The following is a 12026-nucleotide window of genomic DNA, read 5'->3' as shown; positions in this document are numbered from 1 at the left end:
ATATCTTATGAATTTGTAACCACTGAAGTTCTCTTTGGTGTCCTTTAGGGGATGTTAAGGATCAGAAGAGGAGATATCATTTAGACCAGTGATTCACCAGCTTTTTTTTCAGAGATTTATTGTATATAGGTTGTTACATATAACCTAAAGATTTTACAAAAAGCTTGCTGATAATTTTTGTTCTTTTCTTTTTACATTAAAAATGCTGATCAGTTTCCACTAAATTGATTTTACTAGCACTTATATTATTAAATAATTTGGAAAATGTTGATCTGGTTAAAATGCTTTATTTTACAGTTAAGGGAAGTGAGACTCAGAAAAGTAATCTCATGTGAGTCTCAGGGTTATTCAGCTAGTTAATGGCCGAGCTATGACCAGGTTAGTGCCAGTTAGTACTTTTTCTCCAGTCGTTTATTTATCTATCACTGAGCACTTCAGAAATAATTTTATATTGTCATTAAATCTGCTTAGTGATTAAAAACAAGTTTAGTGCTAAAAATAGATGTCTAAACTCATTTTGCAGAATCATGAGTAAACTCAAACTATGGAAGGGTCCACAGTGATTGATTAGATAGAGCAACACATAGTCCTCAGAGTAAACTTTGTCAGGGACTGAACACATTCTCGTGTTATATGAGTACTTGCATGTGAGCGAGCTGGTTTGTGTATTGTCACAGGAATCTTCCCCATCTTCACTTGACATACTCTTGTAAGCCTTTGAACTTGATTTTATTCCTTCCCATGCTGGTAGTTGCTCATTATTTCTTCTGAAACAAACAGTTTCTGAAAAATTAGTCTCTTACATGTACTGGATGTCCCTGTACTCTTAGTCAAAGGCTCCCTTAAGAATAGACTTGAAATCGAATTGTCCAGATAACTGTGTAAACTTGGGCGTGTGACTTAATGTCTCTGTACCTCATTTCCTCACTTTAAAATGGAGACGGCAAAAAATAATACCTACTCATTGAGGTTTTTTTTTTTTTTTTTTAAGCTATTTTGTTGGTGGTTTAGAATCAGGTAACAATGACAGTGAGCCTAATCAAATACCTAATTCACTTGTCTGTTTAGTTGCACAGGAAAAAGAAATGAAATGGTTTTTCACTAAGATAAAGATGAAATATATACATTTATGTCCAGTACTTCTGAAACACTGAGAATAGAACATCCAGTGTAGGTTTTTTTTCTTTCTCTTAATCTGAGGACCATTTAAAGTTATTTTAATAGAATGCAAGCTTTAACTGTATTTCTTTAGTATTCTATAAAATTTAATTTTAATCAGATGTTAAATTTTGTATATTTTTCACAGTATAGACACATCTTTTTTTTCCCCCCTTTGAATCTCCAGCTTTGTTAAGGAGCAACAATTTCCTGCATTGGTAATGTTAAGTGTAACTTTAGTTTTCAATTCATTGCTGCAGTTATGTTTCCAGAGCCTGCTGTAAGAGATAAACCCATTGCAAATGAAAGCAGCATTCATTTCCTTCCCCCTCAGGCCACACAGAATTGATTGAGGTAATAAAATGACAGCACATTGTAATATACTGAAGGCTCTTTAATTCGAAAACCAGTTCTAGCCTGATTCAGAGCTTGTTTAAAGCTAATTTATAGCTTGCATAATTTTCAGCTGGCCGACCAAGGTAAAGGATGATATATGAAAACTGATAAAGAATTAACTTAAAATACATTCAGAGCTGTCTTGTTAAAGTCAACCGGTATTAAAAAAACACAGGTAGCGGGGGGCAGGGGAGGATGGTGGGAAAAAATTATTGGTAATCTTTTGCTTTACGTAAGTAACATTGTTGACAACAGTTTAAATTTCCCATCATCTTATTTCAAACCTAGCTTCTTGTCCTTTTTTTTGTAGAATCAGTTCTGTCTGCATTTCTTAAAGTCCTTCATTGTTCATCCCATGTTAAGGTCAGTGTGAGACTAAGTGCAGGTAGCAGCTATTGCAGCTTCCAGTGTCAGATCTACTGTATGCCACATGGCAGTGCTGCGGCTAAATAGTTCTGTCTGTCAGCATTTTAATTACAGATCATCTTTTAAAAGGACAAACTGAAAAGAGTTAGAGCTCTTCATTTTTATTTGAGCTGAAAATTCCGGATTAGGCCTTTGCCTTTATGGGCTGTTTTTGTCCCTGTATTCTAGCATATTTATTCACTATCCTGTACTACAAATGAAGCCATGTTTTCAGAAATTTCATGTTAGCATTCACAAGTGAAAAATGAATTACGTTTTCCTTTTTAATGTTTAAATCTTTTCAGTTCAGTTCAGTCCAGTCACTCAGCTATGTCCGACTCTTTGTGACCCCATGAATCACAGCACGCCAGGCCTCCCTGTCCATCACCAACTCCCAGAGTTCACCCAAACTCATGTCCATTGAGTCGGTGATACCATCCAGCCATCATCCTCTCATCCCCTTCTCCTCCTGCCCCCAATCCCTCCCAGCATCAGCGTCTTTTCCAATGAGTCAACTCTTTGCATGAGGTGGCCAAAGTATTGGAGTTTCAGCTTCAGCATCAGTCCTTCCAATGAACACACAGGACTGATCTCTTTTAGGATGGACTGGTTGGATCTCCTTGCAGTCCAAGGGACTCTCAAGAGTCTTCTCAGCCCCCACAGTTCAAAAGCATCAATTCTTTGGCGCTTTCTTCACAGTCCAACTCTCACATCCGTACATGACCACTGGGAAAACCCTAGCCTTGACTAGATGGACCTTTGTTGGCAAAGTAATGTCCCTGCTTTTGAATATGCTGTCTAGGTTGGTCATAACTTTCCTTCCAAGGAGTAAGCGTCTTTTAATTTCATGGCTGCGGTCACAATCTGCAGTTATTTTGGAGTCCAGAAAAATAAAGTCAGCCACTATTTCCACTGTTTCCCCATCTATTTCCCATGAAGTGATGGGACCAGATGCCATGATCTTTAGTTTTCTGAATGTTGAGTTTTAAGCCTACTTTTTCACTCTCCTCTTTAACTTTCATGGAAGAGGCATTTTAGTTCCTCTTCACTTTCTACCATAAGGGTGGTGTCATCTGCATATCTGAGGTTATTGATATTTCTCCCAGCAATCTTGATTCCAGCTTGTGCTTCCTCCAGCCCAGCGTTTCTCATTATATACTCTGCATATAAGTTAAATAAGCAGGGTGACAATATACAGCCTTGATGTACTCCTTTTCCTGTTTGGAACCAGTCTGTTGTTCCATGTCCACTTCTAACTGTTGCTTCCTGACCTGCATATTTCTCAAGAGGCAGGTCAGGTGGTCTGGTATTCCCATCTCTTTCAGAATTTTCCACAGTTTATTGTGATCCACACAGTCAAAGGCTTTGGCATAGTCAATAAAGCAGAAGTAGATGTTTTTCTGGAACTCTCTTGCTTTTTCAATGATCCAGCGGATGTTGGCAATTTGATCTCTAGTTGCTCTGCCTTTTCTAAAACCAGCTTGAACATCTGGAAGTTCACGGTTCACGTATTGCTGAAGTCTGCCTTGGAGACTTTTGAGCATTACTTTACTAGCATGTGAGTTGAGTGCAATTGTGCGGTGGTTTGAGCATTCTTTGGCATTGCTTTTCTTTGGGATTGGAATGAAAACTGATGTTTTCCAGTCCTGTGGCCACTGCTGAGTTTTCCAAATCTGCTGGCATATTGAGTGCAGCACTTTCACAGCATCATCTTTCAGGATTTGAAATAGCTCAACTGGGATTCCATCACCTCCACTAGCTTTGTTCATTGTGATGCTTTCTAAGGTCCACTTGACTTCACATTCCAGGATGTCTGGCTCTAGGTGAGTGATTACACCATCATGATTATCTTGGTCATGAAGATCTTTTTTGTGCAGTTCTTCTGTGTATTCTTGCCACCTCTTCTTAATATCTTCTGCTGCTGTCAAGTCCATGCCATTTCTGTCCTTTATCGAGCCCATCTTGGCATGAAATATGCCCTCGGTATCTCTAATTTCCTTGAAGAGCTCTCTAGTCTTTTGCATTCTATTGTTTTCCTCTATTTCTTTGCACTGAGAGCTGAAGAAGGCTTTCTTATCTCTCCTTGGTAATCTTTGGATCTCTGCATTCAAATGGATATATCTTTCCTTTTCTCCTTTGCTTCTCTTCTTTTCACAGCTATTTGTAAGGCCTCCTCAGAGAGCCATTTTGCCTTTTTGCATTTCTTTTCCATGGGGATCGTCTTGATCCCTGTGCCCTGTACAATATCATGAACCTCCATCCATAGTTCATCAGGCACTCTATCAGATCTAGTCCCTTAAATCTATTTCTCACTTCCACTGTATAATTGTAAGGGATACTTGATTCTAAATATACATCACCTTCTCAAACCCCCACATACATTCCTACAGACGTTCCCATACACAGCTCTACACATAGCCCTGCACACACTGCCTGCATAGCCCTTTATAAGACTGTGTCACTCATGCTCCCTGTATGTATGCATATACACTCCACACTAAAACAAAACTTATTTTCTTATCCTTACTATGTGTGATGTACCCTATTTTATTTTTTTCTATTAAATTTCACCTTTAAAATAACTCACTAAAGTCACATGTCATCTAGACTAGTGCATGCTTGCTTTTAGAGTAGATCCTGAGTTCTCTTATCAGCCTATGTTTTTGCTAGGTGTCTATGTATATAAATACAGATTCAAAAGAAAATATATTTAACCTAAAAGGAAGTAACATTGGCTAACATTCATAATTTTGTGTAGATATTTTTCAAACTTTTGTATTGTGATCTTTTATTGTTCAGCAATGAAGAGCTATATATATTAATACATTTCCTTTTATTCTTTACCATGCAATGGACAAACTACAAGAATATTCTATGTAGAAGTTTTTAAGGAAACTAGAAGTTTAAGCAAAGAAGTTTAAATGATAGGATTTGAAAGAGGTTCATACAATATTTCTCTACTTTATGATAAAATGAAGGACTTTGTGCTAGTAGAATAGCAATTGGTTACTAATTTTGTCATTATCTGAAGTTGTTCCAACTACTTACTGACCCTGAGAAATGTCTAATTCCTGGGAAACATTTCTGGTATACAGTCAGTCTTGTGATATAAATGTCAAGAAGCCAATAACTGTTTTCTCTTATGTTTATTATCTGGGAGTCAGCCTCTTTTTTTATATGTCAATTTCTGTAAAATTGAAATTGAGTAAAATATGCCTCTGAAGCATCGGTTTATAGTCAGACCTGGATTTGAATACCTACTTCTTCATTTAGTAGCTTTGGTACTCCGGGGAAAATTCCTTAAGCCTTCTGAGTTTGTATTTCCTCTTCAGTAAAGGTAATACTGTGTAGGCAAGTTCTGAAGATCAGAGAATAGTATTAATATAGGTGTGTAGAATGCCTAGCATAATTGTTGTTGTTGTTTAGTCGCTAAGTTGTGTCTGACTCTTTGCAGCCCCCTGGACTGTAGCCTGCCAGGCTCCTCTGTGGAATTTCCCAGGCAAGAATACTGGAATGGGTTTCCATTTCCTCTCAAGGGGATCTTACTGACCCAGGGATCAAACCCACATCTCCTGCATTGGGAGGTGGATTTTTTTTACCACAGAGCCACCAATGAAGCCTGCCTAACATAATTACTGGCCCATTACATATAAATGGTAACACATACCTTCATAATTATTATTATAGCTATTAACACCATTGTTAATCTCATTTTTTTTTACAGTTCTGTGAGTAAAACAAAATTATCCTGTTGCATACATGTTTGATTTTTCATAACCCAGAGATAAGAGATATCAAACAACTTTGAGTAGGTCTTATATGATAGTTGTCAAAAAAGACTGAGAAAAATAGAATCGTATTAATTTGGTTATAGGTTTGCAGCCTATGGTTTCTAGATTTATATGGAATCATATATGGAAATAGTATTTCACAGTTTTTCAACAGAGGTTTTTATGAATACTGTATTTTTTAGTGTCTCAATTTTTAACTCAGGCTCTTAGTGTTGAATTTCATTTGATATAGAATTATTGCTAATAAAAGAGGTCAGTAAATACTGAAATGTGTTCAGACTTACCTAAACAAGTAAAAACTGCCTTTAAAATTTAGTTTGTTAGAATTATAAATTATTTACCCAGGGAAAGAATTGATTTCCCAAGATACTTGAGGAAAACACCAGTTTTCCCTTGAGTGTTATTCATAATAGTTTGCTTCTCATTCATGTAAAATAATGGAATCTTAGAATTTAAATCTAGAAGTGACTTATAAAGTTATAGGTAAACTGGTAAATTCTCTTAGATCTCTTTTCCCTTAAGGCTATCACTAGTTAAGAAATCTGGAGTTCCAAGAGGTTTGTGAATGAATTGTGGAAGACTTAATGATAAGTATCAGTTAGGACTTTGACCTTCTGTCTTCAGATCCTTCGGTTTTCTCATATATAGTGCCAAGTGTCCAGTGTTTGTTTACATACATTCATGGTAAATGTCTTACGGTGCTTATGTAATTCCCAAGTATTATATAATTTCCATGATTATCTAATTGGGCTTATTGTTTGGAGTATGTACATAAAATAAAAATATTTTCTTACCATTTTAAAATTAAGTTATGTAAAAATTTCCTATGCACTGTGTTATATAATAGTCTGAATTTTATGAAGAGTGTAATCTGATGCATGTTTCTTTCAGTAAATTTAATCTAGGTACAGATTTTATTCTTCAAAATTAATCAGCTTCATTTTGTATCAGTGTAGTAAGGGAACCTCTGATTGTGGTTATTTTTTGTTACTTTTTTTTAAAGGTTAGTTTGAAATTATTTCTAGCACTCCCGGGTGGCACTAGTGGTAAAGAACCCGCCTGCCAGTGCAGGAGACGCAAAAGGCTTGGTTTCAATTGCTGGGTTGCCACGATGCCCTGGGGGAGGAATAGCAACCCACTTCAGTATTCTTGCCTGGAGAATCCCATGGACAGAGGAGCCTGATGGGTTAGTCTGAGTTTGCAAAGACTCAAACACGGCTGAGCACCCAAACATAAGCATAAGTTTTTATGCTTATATCACTTTATCAATGATATTGCTGTTTCTATGTAATACTTCCTTCTCCTCTCAATGTAGTCTCCTCAAAGTTAAAACTACTGCTTCATGAAAGAAAAAAAATACTCAACATATTTTCTTCAAGTTATCAGACGATGAGAATTACTTGTCTGTACAATTTTTGGTGGTTATCTTTTGAATATCGAGATATCAGAAATGGCAAAGTAAATGAATAATTTACTTATAGCTTCACTGTTTATTTTTACATTAGGGTTTCTTAAACTTTTTTTATTTTGATGTGGATAGGGATTGTCTTACATACACAGAATCTCAAGTAAGGCAAGGTTTTATTGAATTTTCTCCAAAGTATGCTACAGAGAACAGTGTTAAATTTATTATCAATACAAAATCATGAACCACAAACACACTATCCCAAACACACAAAACTGTAGATTTTTTATTTTCTCAGTAACTTTAGGTATCCTCAGATTTAAAGCTGGTACAAATACTTAATGCCCCTTTCTGTTCAAATAATGATACAAATAGCAATTATTCACTGCTCCATAATGAATCATTTTTATCTACATCTTCTGTCTGTTCCATTTATATAGAATAAATATTTATGTTTTCTCATTTTTCTCAGCTAAGAGATACAGATAAAATAGGTTTGAAGTATCAGCTATAATTCATTTTTGAAAAGAAAGGCCTTAAACTGATATTGTATGGGAGAGAAAACCATCTCAATCATTTCAGCAGCAAGCTTATAACCAAGATAACATCAGCATTTTCCTTCTTGAAAATGTAGCTTCTATATATTAAAGTAAGGAAGCAATATTTTATTAAAAATAGTATCAGAAGCTCAACCTATCATCACAAACCTTAAAGAAGATCCTGTTATGATAGGGGAAAAAATAATAGTAAGATTTTGTTTTAGTCACATGCTCACTATACAAGATCATCAAAAAACTCCTAAAATTCAAAAACAGCAACAACAAAAAAGTGAAATAAAATAAAAGTGAAAAAAATAGTTCTTATGTTAATAGTTCATATTTTTCTATTTGGACATCTCAAAGCCAAATTATTATCCTACATAAATATACAGTGATAAAACAGTATTAATAACTTAATGGCTAGTTGACTATCAAAAAAGTTATCAGCTTGAAAAATCTATAATTTTCTTTTCTGCTCATGCACATGATGTAGCCCTGTAATTTAGTACTCTTTACATATTTTTGTAATTAAATATTTTTCTAGGAGAGGAACAAGCTATATAACTCTTGATCTGCATTCTAAAAATTAGAAATTAAAAGGTGTTATGTTAGAAATATTTGACATCCTTTGTGAGTTCAGCAATTTCTTGATTTTGACTTGATATTGCCTTTTCCTAATGAAAAACACAGTTTTATTGAACTATGGCCTATATACTAAAATACGTCCTTAGATAATGTTTTGAAGATGATGTGCTATAGTAATTTATAAATTAAATATATAAATTTCATTTAGCATAAATGCATTCTATAAGTAACTATGTAACATCAATTTATTTTGACTACTACATTTTTCATATTGTTACATACCTGTTGTGTAAGGAATTAAGTGACCAGTTACTTTAGGAGCTGTGTTTTAAGTATATTAATTATTTTGTTCCCATTATGCAGGTAATATATGTTCATTATAGATAATTTGAAAAATTCAGAGAAATGGATAAAGAAAACAAAAGTCATACCATATTTCCGAGGGATTATCATTGTTGGCATATTGGTGTATTTCTTTCTAGAGTTTTTCTTTCCTTCCTTTTACAAATATTTACTGAACCTGTTGTAAAGTGTAGGGCCCAGTAATAGTTACTAGGAGCATCCTTGAAAGGATATAACCCCTGTCCTCTTGATACTTGTAGTTTAAAAGAGAATATAGACAAATGAAATGAAAACTTTAGAAGAAGTTTTGAAAGAACTCAGTGTGTTAGTCACGTCAGTCGTGTCTGACTCTTTGCAACCACATGGACTGTAACTCACCAGGCTCCTCTCTCCATGGAATTCTCCAGGCAGGAATACTGGAGTGGGTAGCCATCCCCTTCAGGCGATCTTCCTGATCCAGGGATCAAACCTGGGTCTCCTGCTTTCTAGTATTATTTTAGCATATTTCACTGGAAAATCTAGGCTTAAGACAGTATGTTTATGACATAGTTTCTAGGGCTTTACAGTCAAAATGAGTATTCCTCTAAGAAGAATTGTTACAAATGAACTTATTTACAAAACAGAAATAAACTCACAGACTTTGAGAACAAATTTATGGTTGCCAGGGGAAAAGATGGGAAGAAGGGATAGTTAGGAAGTTTGGGATCAACTTGTATACACTGCAATATTTAAAATAGATAACCAACAAGGTCCTACTGTTTAGCACTGGGAACTCTGCTCAGTGTAATGTGGCAGCCTGGATGGGAGGGAAGTTTGGGGGAGAGTGGATGGATACATGTATATGTATGGCTGAGTTTCTTTGCTGTCCACCTGAAACTATCATAATATTGCTAATCAGCTATACTCCAACACAAAATAAATTTTTTTAAATATGAGAATTCCTATAATAGAATATTTATATGTTACAGAATTGTATTTTGAAAGCAAATAATTTTTGTGTGATAGAAGACTTTGAAACTAATACCAGAGGAATATGAAATAGAAAATATCTTAACTCTTTCAAAAAGAATCTCTTCATTTCCTTTGAAATGTTTTAACACTTCCCAATCAAGATTTCCAGACCAATAACCTCAGATATGCAGATGACACCACCCTTATGGCAGAAAGTGAAGAAGAAATGATGAAAGTGAGGAAAGTGTAAAAGTTGGCTTAAAACTCAACATTCAGAAAACTAAGATCATGGCATCTGGTCTCATCATTTTGTGGCAAATAGATGGGGGAACAATAGAAACAGTGACAGACATTATTTTGGGGGGCTCCAAAATCACTGCAGTTGGTGACTGCACCCATGAAATTAAAGACGCTTGCTCCTTGGAAGAAAAGTTATGACTAACCTAGACAGCATTTTAAAAAGCAGAGACATTACTTTGCCAACAAAGGTCCGTCTAGTCAAGGCTATGGTTTTTCCAATAGTCATGTATGGATGTGAGAGTTGGACTATATATATATATAAGAAAGCTGAGCACTGAAAAATTGATGCTTTCAAACTATGGTGTTGGAGAAGACTCTTGAGAGTCCCTTGGACTGCAGGTAGATTCAACCAGTCCATCCTAAAGGAAATCAGTCCTGAATATTCATTGGAAGGACTGATGCTGAAGCTGAAACTCCAATACTTTGGCCACCTGATGTGAAGAACTGACTCATTTGAAAAGACTCTGATGCTGGAAAGATTGAAGGCAGGAGGAAAAGAGGATGGCAAAGGATGAGATGGTTGAATGGTATCAGCAACTCAATGGACATGAGTTTAAACAAGCTCAGGGAGTTGGTGATGGACAGGGAAGCCTGGCATGCTGCAGTCCATGGGGTCGCAACGGTTGGATACAACTGAGCAACTGAACTGAACTGATGACCCGCAAAGTCCCCTAATTTTCATGCTACATAAATGGCAACTCCTTCTCAATCTTCTTAGCTGAGTACTCCACCTGTGCCCAGTTTTATTTCCATGGCTTAGTCCATAGGACCCTTTTCTGTCTGTATGCCATTCCCTTGATGAGTGCATATAGTCTCTGTAAGTTGGAGACTTCCAGATATCGAATACTAGCCCTGAACTCTTCCCTCACAATCTAAATTCATGTATCCTGATGTTTGCCTGACATTCCCATTGGACAGCTAAAGATTGTCTCAAGTTTAATGTTGCTGAAATACAATTTTTGTTTCCAGATCATTCTTCACTCCCATAATAGCTTACTTGTCTCTTACTCTTTCCCAACTCACTACTACCATTTATGTGTGCCACAAACAGCAATCAGTTCTAATTATTGTCTTTTGTTTATTCCTCAATTTCTCCCTCATAGCCTGTCCTGACTCAGAACCATGTCTGAGTCATTCCCACCACTACTACAGTGCTCCAAGCCACCATCATTTCTGATTTGTATTGTTGCAGTTGTCTTCTGCCTTATTTTTCTATTTTCATTCTTAGCTATAACCCTATCCTTCTTTCTCTATATAGCAACCAAAATAACCTTAAAGCTCAAAATCAAATTATGTTACTAGTATTAAATCCTTCAGTGGCTTCTCACTGTAAAGGGAATCAGCCTAACGTTGCATCTCCTGCCACAAATACTGGTGTCCTACCTGCTGAGCTCTTCTGTACTGTTAGGCCCTCGCCCTTGTTCCCTATGCCTGTACATTCTCTTTTCACAGGCTAGTACCTGGCTGGCATCTCAGCCTGAATATTACGTCTATAGTAACATTCCCTGACTGCATTATCTAAGGAAACCTGTGCTCACACACATTGTATTCTTTTCCTTTGTTTTTTCTACTACATCAAAATGTGAAATTATCTGCTAACAGTTTATTCTGTTTCCTGTTGAAATATAAGACCTATGAGGACAAAGACATACTGTTATTTACCACTTGTTTCTCCACCTTCTGGAAAGGAACCTGGCAGATAGTGAATAGACATTTACATATTTGCAGGTTAATAAACAAATAGAAAACACTTCTATATTACAGGTTTAAGTAATTCTTAACATTGCAGTTACTACCAGCATTGAAATACTAAAATTCTAGTTAGAAAAGGAAGCAAAACTGTTCATTTTTATTCTGGTAAAAAGGAAAAGCACTTTCTCCAACCAACTTTCTCAACTTTCAAGCCTGGTTTTTGGAAATGTATTTTAACTTCTTTAGTAATAATTGCTGGCTTTGTTTTGAGCACCTACTATGTTAACACATTTTATTAGTAAATTAAATATTTTATTAGTATAATTTTTATGCATAATCATATTTCTGATCCCCAAAGTGTGTTTTTTTCAGGTTAGTTTTTAGTTTTTTTTATATTTTACATATAAGGAAGCTGAGACTGAGAGGTCATGTGCTTTTCCCAAGGTCACACCAATAGTAGGT

General features: G+C 35.7%; 1 protein-coding gene across 14 annotated transcripts in view; it reads left to right on the top strand.

The window, feature by feature from the left end:
- PHF14 (PHD finger protein 14) overlaps positions 1 to 12026 on the top strand; it is a 188536-nt gene that overhangs the window by 165922 nt on the left and 10588 nt on the right. The window lies entirely within an intron of this gene.

Source organism: Bos grunniens, chromosome 4 (assembly GCF_055505025.1).
Source record: "Bos grunniens cultivar Pamir isolate PY7600 chromosome 4, Bosgru_T2T1.0, whole genome shotgun sequence".
Lineage (NCBI taxonomy): Eukaryota > Metazoa > Chordata > Mammalia > Artiodactyla > Bovidae > Bos > Bos grunniens.
This window is presented reverse-complemented; position numbering and strand designations above follow the sequence as displayed.